Source organism: Stegostoma tigrinum, chromosome 48, assembly GCF_030684315.1.
Source record: "Stegostoma tigrinum isolate sSteTig4 chromosome 48, sSteTig4.hap1, whole genome shotgun sequence".
Lineage (NCBI taxonomy): Eukaryota > Metazoa > Chordata > Chondrichthyes > Orectolobiformes > Stegostomatidae > Stegostoma > Stegostoma tigrinum.
Genome location: NC_081401.1, coordinates 1,602,694 through 1,612,087, shown reverse-complemented (window position 1 = coordinate 1,612,087; position 9,394 = coordinate 1,602,694).

Below are 9,394 nucleotides of genomic sequence, written 5' to 3'. Positions count from 1 at the left end.
GTAAGGTCAGCCTAATATCCTTACAAGCCTGTTACTTGAGTTAAAGGGAGCAGTGGAAACTTCGCACAGACCCTGATCACGTGCATGTTTACACACACACATAGACACGCTACACAGCTAATATCCCCAAACATGCACACAGACACATGCACCCCCCTATACTCAAAAGTCTGAATAATGGCATGCTCAACGCCCCTTAACCACCCTGCCTGCATGTAAGGCATATGTACCTGAACCCCTAGGTCTCTTTGTATGACAGCATTGCCCAAGGCCCTACTTTTAATTGTATAAGTCTTACCCTGTTTGTTATACTAAAATGCAATATGTCACATTTATCTAAATTAAAAACCCATCTCCCACTCTCAGCCAATTGATCCATTATATAAGCTCATTCACTGTCCTCTGTACCATCAATTTTGATGTCAGCTGCAAACTTATTAACCATACCTCCTATATTCGTGGAAAGACATAGACAGACTCAAAAGCTGATCGTCATCATTGCATTTGGTTCCAGCTCTCTTCCGGGTCTCTCACACTCCATCTCTCCCATGAGGAACAGAGCCTGCTCCAGAGACACGCTTCAGGATGACTGGTTCAGGGAGGAGGGGTGAGGTTAAAGGATTAAAACCTGACACACATTATTTTTATTTTAAAAATTTACTTTATAAAAAAACCTCGTACATATGCAGGGAGTAAAGCAGTTCTGTACAGTCTTTGCAAGTAAAGAAAAAACATACATTAGCATTTAGAACATAGAACTGTACAGCAGAGGAATGGGCCGTTAGGCACATGTGATGCCAAATTAAACTATTCCCTTCTGCCTACCCTTGGCCCGTGTCCCTTAATTTCTTGCATGTTCATGTGCTTATCTAAAAATCCCTTAAATGCTCTTATTGCACCTGCCTCCACCACTACACCTGGCAGTGTTGCAGACTGCTACCACCCTGTATTAAAAAATCACCCCAACTTCGTCTTTCAACTTTCACCCTCTAACCTTAAATGCCTAGTATTTAACCTTCGGGAAAAAAATTCTGACTATCAACCCCATCTACGCATCTTATAACTTTACAGACTTCTGTCAAATCTCCCCTCAGTCTCTGTTGCTCAAGAGAAAACAACCCGAGTTTTTCTAGCCTTTCCTTCTAGCTCATACCCTCTCATCCAGGCAGCATCCTGGTAAACTTCTTCTGCACCCTCTCCAAAACCTGTCTGTGTCTCTAACTGGCGAGTCTCCTATCACTATCGCTCACTTGTATCTTGCTGAACCCTGCTGCACAGCTGAACCAGTTGTGGTGCCACAGTCCTGGTAGCTGCTTTTATACTTCCCTGAGAGCTATGCCCCCAATAGTATCCAAACCTGTTAAAGAAGGGAATAGCCACAGGAGACTTCTGCACTACCTGCCTGCCTCTCCTGGCAGTCACCCATCTACCTGACTGAACTTATGGTGTGACCACCTTCCTGTAACTAGTGTCTAGCATGTTCGCCAAACTCCAACCAAACAATGCAGTCTGCCAGGAGCTGCGGACGGTCACACTTCCTGCAAAAATAGTTGTCAGGGACACCAGACTGCTCCCTGAGCTCCCACATTTGGCAGGAGGAGCACACCACTGCCCTTACTACCATCTCTGCCCCTTTACCGTAAGAAAGGGAAAAGAATCATGCCTAGCCTGCCTTACTCAGTGAAGCCCACTATTCATCTAAGCCTGCACTTACTATCTGCACTGACTGGTTCCTTAAATTAAAGAATGCATCAACCAAGAGTGTGTTTTGAAACAAAGTCAAGTGGATCTTTCAAAAGGGAATTGAATAAGTACCTAGGAGTTTTCTGCCCAGGGTGGGAGGCTGGGACTGTTTATGTTTCTCTTGCAGAGTGCTGACCTGAACAAATAAGCTGAATTGCCACAATCCATGTCATCATTGAATGATTCTAAGAGTTTTCTTTGCTGTTAGATGGCCCATTTATTATATCGTGTGGTTCCATTAAGATTGCCCTTCAACAATGGTGTGCATATCTTAAAGCAAATGCTGTTCTTACAGGCTCTTCTGCACACTCTCCAAAACCTGTCTGTCCCTAACTGGTGAGTCTCTGACCACTATTGCTTGCTTGTATCTTGCCAAACCCTGCTCTGTAGCAGAGCCAGTGCTCCTCTGACAGGCTGTGCCCCTAACAGTATCCAAACCTGTTAAAGAAGGGAATAGCTACAGGAGACTCCTGCAGTACTTGCCTGCCTCTCCTGGCGGTCACCCATTTACCTGACTGAATCTCTGGTGTGACCACCTCCCTGTAATTAGTGTCTATCACTCTCTGCCCCCTGTATGCTCGGCAAACTGCAGCCAAACAATGCAGTCTGTGAGGTGCTGTAGCTGGTCCCACTTCCTGTCACTAGACTGCTCCCTGATGGCCCACAACTGGCAGGAGGAGCACACCACTGCTCTAACTACAATCTCTGCCCCTGAATAGTAAGAAGGATAAAAAAGAATCTTACTTTGCCTACCTTACTCAGTGAAGCCCAGTATTCACCCAAGCCCACACTTATACTAACAAGCTGCACTGACTGGTTCCTTAAATTTACAGTGCAACTTTACAAGCCAACCAAACATCCTTGAGGCTACAACAATCTTTCTAACAGTTTCTCTCAATGCCTCTGCACTTTTCTTTTGGTTAGAGAGAGAAGGAAGGATGGAATGAGGAGACATTTCTTCAGTCAGAGTGGTGAGCCTGTGGAATTCATTATCACAGGATGTAGTTGATGCTAAAATATTGAATGCATTCAAGAGGTGACGAGATATTGCACTTGAAGTGAGTCAAAGGTTATGGGCAGACAGCAGGATTACGTTTTTGATTTGGGTGATTGTGAAGAATGGCAGAGCAAGATCGAAGGGCCGAATGGTGGCCTCCTGCTCCTATCTTCTATGTTTCTATGAAACACTACAGTAATGTAATGTTTGGGGCTCACTGTTTCTTGGCAGCATTCTTCCTCATTTTGCTGAATAAAGTCGTCACTGCAGTGACTCTTTTCAGAATGCTCAGCGGAGTCTGTCAGTGTCCTTTATTGATTTCTCATTGCTTGCAGCTGCAAATTCAAAGGCATTTCTTAATCGTGCAGGACACACTTTATATACATTTGAAGGCTTTTATAAACTGAACTTTGGCAGAAAGACCTCAGACAATCATCTTTCTCTGTTGTGCCTTTGTGATGGCTACCCCAAGCATTAGTGCATCCCTCAGAACATAATCCTGGACCTTGGAATGTGCCAGTCTGCAATACTCGGCAGAGGTCAACTCCTTGCTCTGGCAGACCAACCGACTTTGGACCAAAGAGCACCTTTCACTGAGTCGAAGGTCTTCCAGGTGTAGTCGATTCTTGTCTCAGTGTGTGTCCCAGGGAACAGACCATGGGTTCTCAGAGCTGCTTGGTTGAACCCTGACAAAAACAATTATGTTTCTCTCTAGATTTCCTTTGCAAAGACACATTGCAGCAGGAGTTGTGTTACTGTGTCTGCCATCCACAGCCACTCAAAGGCAGTTATGTGGTGGCGCAGAGGGCCCAGCATTCATGACGGATGTAATGGTCAGTGCCCTTCTCACCACCAGCCAAGTGATGTCTTTGTGCATTTTGGCAATGAGGCATTCTGCCAAGTGACTTTGACAATATGCTCAGGGAATCACGCGACAAGACCAATCCTCTCTTTTCCCTGCATGGTCATGACAACACTACATGCTGACCACTTCCTAATGGACTTGCGATCAAATGTGTTTCCTTTCACAAATTTCTGCACAAAGGACAGGTGATATGGAACAGTCCAACTATGTTGAGTGTTCCATGGTGCCGAGGCCTGTCCCATCCTTTGCAACACTGTGGGACAGGTAGGATATCAGTATGTAATGATACTTAGTGTTTGCATGCCAAAGGTCTACACACAGCTTCATGCAGCTGCACATAATGGTGGCCATCAGGAAGAAAGCGACATTGGGTACATTCTTCTCCCTCCCCTTTTACAGAGCTTTGTACATGGTGTCCCTGTGGACACAGTCAATCGTAGACCTCCAGATGAAGTAATTAATGGCTTGAGTGACTGCAATAGCACAAGTTCTGGGAATGGGTCTGACTTGCACCATGTACAACAACAGAGAGATTGCCTCCCACCAGGTTTGTACCTGCATTTGGAGAGGGACCAGTGCCCTCAAAAGACCAGTTTTTGCCTCACCTTGGTGATACGGTCCTTCCAAGTTTTGATTTTAGGACTTCATCACTAATAAGATGGATATTTTGCAGAGGGTTTGCACTAATGGGACTGCAGTGAATACTGGAAAGCATTCTAGTTCTAGGTAGAATATAAAATCCCCTGCTTGAATGCTGTGTAGAACCATTGATTTTTAGACTGCAAAGCATTTAACATTACGAGCTGCTGCACATCAACTGCCGCATCCTCGTTCATCGAACCTCCCAGAAGCAAAGGCACTGAAGTGCTGCTGATCACATTTTAGAGTATGTGTTCTGATTAATTCTGTACTGCTGCTTCCCCAGCTCTGCATGTACTTGCCCCATATAGCACAACCCAGTTACCTGGGATAAAAGAGGACACTGAAGGACCACCACTGGCCTGAAACATGAATTCTTGCTTCTCTCACCAGAGGCTGCCAGATTTGAATACTTCCCGTACATTATATTTTTCATTTCAGCTTTCCAGTATTTACAACATTTTGCTTTCATTTGACGAACAAACTTAAAGAAATTACAATCAGATTTTCTTTTCAATGACAAAATATTCTATGCTGTCCAGCTCTCAAAATGTTCAGTGACCACTTATAACAGTATTTATTATTATTGTCCTATCTATGCGAAGTTGTTCAAAGTCCTTCAGTCTACTATCCTTTCATAATGACCAGAATTTACCAGGCATCAGCGTCATTTGGTTACAGATCCATGCAGGGTCTAGACGCGAAATGTCAGCTTTCTTGATCCTTAGATGCTCCTTGGCCTGCTGTGTTCATCCAGCTGTACACCTTGTTATCTCCTTAAATAGTAGATGTTTGCGGATTGTGTGAACATATCTGACTTGAATTGTACAAAGTATTTGTCTTCTGCCATTTGACCTTTAAAATCATTGAGGCTTGCAGTACATTCTGAAATGCTGCAAACTGTTGCTACGAGATGATTACAAATGTTGATTTTGCCATTACATATTTTAAAAGTGCCTAGTTCTGCTAGTTTAGATCTACATCAGGGCAATGTTGTACTGGTCCTATTAGAATGGTTTTGCATTTATTTCAGTTGCAGTTGTCATGTCAGTTGTTGGGAAATTTTCAGAAGATAACTCTACCATCACCCTGGCAGCATGTGGGGGCTTTTTAAGTTGAGAAGAGAGAGATTTAAAATGGACATTCAGGACAACTTTTTTTTAACACAGAGAATGGCTCACATGTAGAATGAACTTCCAAAGGCAGGAATGGATGTGAGTACAGTCACAAAGTTTAAAAGACATTTGGATAAATACATGAATAAGAAAGGTTTGGAGGGAAATAGACCAGATGCAGACAGATGGGACTGGTTTAGTTTGGGATTTTCGTTGGAAAAGACTGGCTGCAGTGAACAGTCCGATTCTGTGCTGTGTGACTCTTTCATTGTACAATTGTGACCATGATGGAGGTGCCAGTTTTGGACTGGGATGGACAAGGTCAAAATCCACATAACACCAGGTTAGAGTCCAGTAGGTTTACTTGCAATCACAAGGATCAGAGCGCTGCCACATCAGGTGAAGTGATTGTATAGTTGTGGAACAGAAAGAGTTTAGGAGTTAAAGATCAAGTGTAACGCAACTCTTAACTAAAAGACCTGAAGTAAGAGACAGAAAGGAAGCATCTGAAGAATTTCTGAAGCAGGATCTAGAACCAAAATGTCAAGCCTTCCTGCTCCTCTGATGCTGCTTGACCTGCTGTGTTCAACCAGCTCTACACCTTATTATCTACACATGAGAGGGAAGCTGGATGATGCAGTGAACAGTCAAACCTTGTCTGAGTGTAATTTGGGCATTTTCTTCAACCCTCACTTTGATGTCTTGTCGCGCTCTCCTTTTTTTTTGGGCCAGTGGGCAGTGTTAAGTTCCCCTACAACTTCTCATTGGAAGTCCGTTCCTCAGGGAGCAATGAAAATCTTAGTTTGTGGGTTGAGACATAGTTCACAGCTACAGAACCCTCCCAAAACCTGCTGTGCACTCTCCAATTATTACCAGTGTGTGACAGGCAAGGACGCTGAGATTTGATTGAACATTGAGTGCAGCCAGCAGCTCACAGAGCTGGTCAGGTAAGATCTGCTTCAGTTACACTTAACGGAAAAAAAAATGTAAGTCAAGACATCATCATTCAGTTCAGCTACATCTGACATGGGGATTGTGAGCAGCAACAACAGGAACGGACAGAGTGTGTGCTTTTCGAAATTTGTCAGCACCCTTTGATCATACCACAGGGAGAACACGGATGAAACTGAAAAGAATGAAAAAAACAACTTGTACAATTCATGACTTCATTAGGGAGAGACTGAAAGACATAGAGGGACTCACATGTCAGCAAACAGAAAATTTATCTCTCTTATTGTAGGTGCTACTTTGTCAATTTATTATACAGAAGCTCTGGTTGTAGCACGTGGGTACGATTTGTGGATGAAGATTGGGATTTCTTCCAGGAGTTACAGATTATAGCCAAGCTTTCTTGATAGGTGTAACAGGCCAACAGTTCTCTTGAGAATTTGCTGGAGGAAAAGTGTAATCAGTCTCCAAGGACAGCTGAAATTTGACAATCTCCACAACAATTTGCACTTAATAACACCTTTCTAGGATTCATCCATCCCACTGGATATTTCACAGCTTTCTAGCACCGCAGACTGATCACAAACTGACCCTGAGATAGGAAGAACTGTCAAAGCAGGAGTCAGAGATAACACAGTCTGGAGTTGGAAGAACAGAGCAGGCCAGGCAACATCAGAGGAGCAGGAGATCAGGTATTTCGGGTAGAGAGAGCTCGGAAATAAATAGCGGGGGGTGGTGCTGGGGAAGGGAGTTGGGATGGTGATAGGTGAGTGCAGGTAGGGAGTGATGGGGATTGGTCAGTGAGATGGGAGGAGCAAATAGGTGGGAGAGAAGATGGAGAGTTTGTATCAGGTCCAGGAGTGGAAATGAGAGGGATGGTTGTTCATTGGAGGAAGCCAGGTGGGGAGATTTTGAAGCTGGTAAAATCCACATTTAGGCCATTGGGCTGCATGCTCCTCAGGTGGCATGTGACATGCTTCTCCTTCAGCTTTTGGGAGATATCGTTGTGACCCTAGAGGAGGAGACCCAGGATGGACATGTCACCCAGGAATTGGGAGGGAGAGTTAAAATGGTTCACGACTGGAAGATGTTATTGTTTGTCACAAACCGAGCGCAGGTGCTGTATAAACTGACCCTACTCTGGGTCCAGTAAGTCACAATACATGTCAGCAATTTTAATAAGTGAATCCAGGGTAAAATATCCAGGTTTGATGACAATCCAAAACTGTGCATCATTGTGACTGATGTGAAGCAGGCGAGGAGGCTTCAGAATGATATAAACAAATTGTGGAAGATGCAAATGTGAAGTTATCCACATCAGGAAAAATAAACAGAGCATCAGAGTATTCTTCAAGCAATGATAGAATGGGACAATATTGGTAACTGGAAGGAGTGTATGGGTAGGATGGGACAGTTAACACTCTCGCATAGGAGGTTGAGGAGCGAGTGATCTTACAGAGGTTGAAAAATGAGGGGCATATGTGAGGTGAACTGCAAAGGGAAGTTCAAAACTAGAAGGCTTAATTTTTAGCTGAGAGGAGAGAGATTTAAAACATCTGAGGGGCAATCTTTCCACATAAAGAGTGGTTCGCATGAGGATGGAACTGCCAGAGGAAGTGGTAGATGCAGGACCAGATACAAAATTTAAAAGACATTTCAGACAGGTACAAGAATATGAAAGAATTAGAGGCGTTTAAGCCAAATGTAGACAAATGGCAACAGTTTAGTTTGGGCATGGGCGAGTTGGACCAAAGGGTCTGTTTCCATGTTATATGAATCTATGACTATGTGGATGTCCTTGTCCAGTGGTCATTGAAATCAAAAATGATGGTGTAGTAGGGCAGCAAGGTGTTAGAAAGGCAAACAGCATGTTGGCCTTCCTTACGCGAGGATTTCAGTAGATCTTGAAAGTTTGTACAATTGATGAGACCACAGCTGGTGTATTACATACATTCTTGTTCCAGATACCTACAGAAACTGATACCTGCTGTAAAGAGACAGTAGTAAGGATTTCCCAGAAATATAAAAAACTGAAAGAATTGCGGATAATGTAAATCAGGAACAAAAACATAGTTGCTGGAGAAGCTCAGCAGGTCTGGTAGCATCTGTGAAGGAAAAAATCAGAGTTAACATTTCAGGTCCAGTGACCCTTCCTCAGATCCTTTCCCAGAATAATCCCTGCTGTGCCAGGTTGGCCCTGTGAGGAGTATTGAGCTTGAGTGGATCTGCACTCACTGAATTATATATGAAGGTGAAGTGTCTCTTTGATGTGTTGAGAATTCTGCTAGGGCTCAGGATGCAATGATAATGTTTCCCCCATCCTGGGAGTCCAGATAAAGGAACCACAGTCTCAGCATACACATGGGTAACCACTTGTAATTGACATGATGACAAATGTGTTCACTCAGAGAGTGGTCACCATCTGGAGGCCTGTGCCACAAAAGGCTGTGGAGACGAAGGTCCTGATGTTTTTTTGTTCAAAAAAGAAACAGATAAATTTCCAGAAGCTAAAGTTGTAGATGGGGATGGGAAAAGAACAGTTGTATGATTTTGCAATAAGTGATCAGCCAGGATCACAATAGAAGGTGGAACACGCTGATGAGAAGTTCACCAATTCTGCCATTGCACATTTTTTCCTATTCTTCGCTTCTCTTGTCAGATATTCAACTTCTCTTCTGTCCAGACCTGCTGTCCACTCTCTACTTGTTTACTCACCGTTTTCATATGTTACGGAATGGACCAAAAATCCTAAAAATACATGAACTTTTATTTCCAGGCAAGTAAATGATGCTGCATTCCAGATGTGATTTGAATCGTCAAACTACTGAGGTTTTAGCAAAACACACTTTATTCTAACTCCGTAATTAAAATGCAAACAAAAAATTGACATAACTTTAACGCTATTGAAATACTTAAATAATGTGTTGTTTAACTGCTACTCATCAACCGACTCAATATCGCAACATTCCATGAACATCCCTGGCAAATACAAATTCAACAATTCAACAGATTCCAACCCAGAAGAAGGATCAGTAACAGTATGAATCTAGCACAGAGAGAGAGCTGTATCTGGTAGTTTCAATTCCA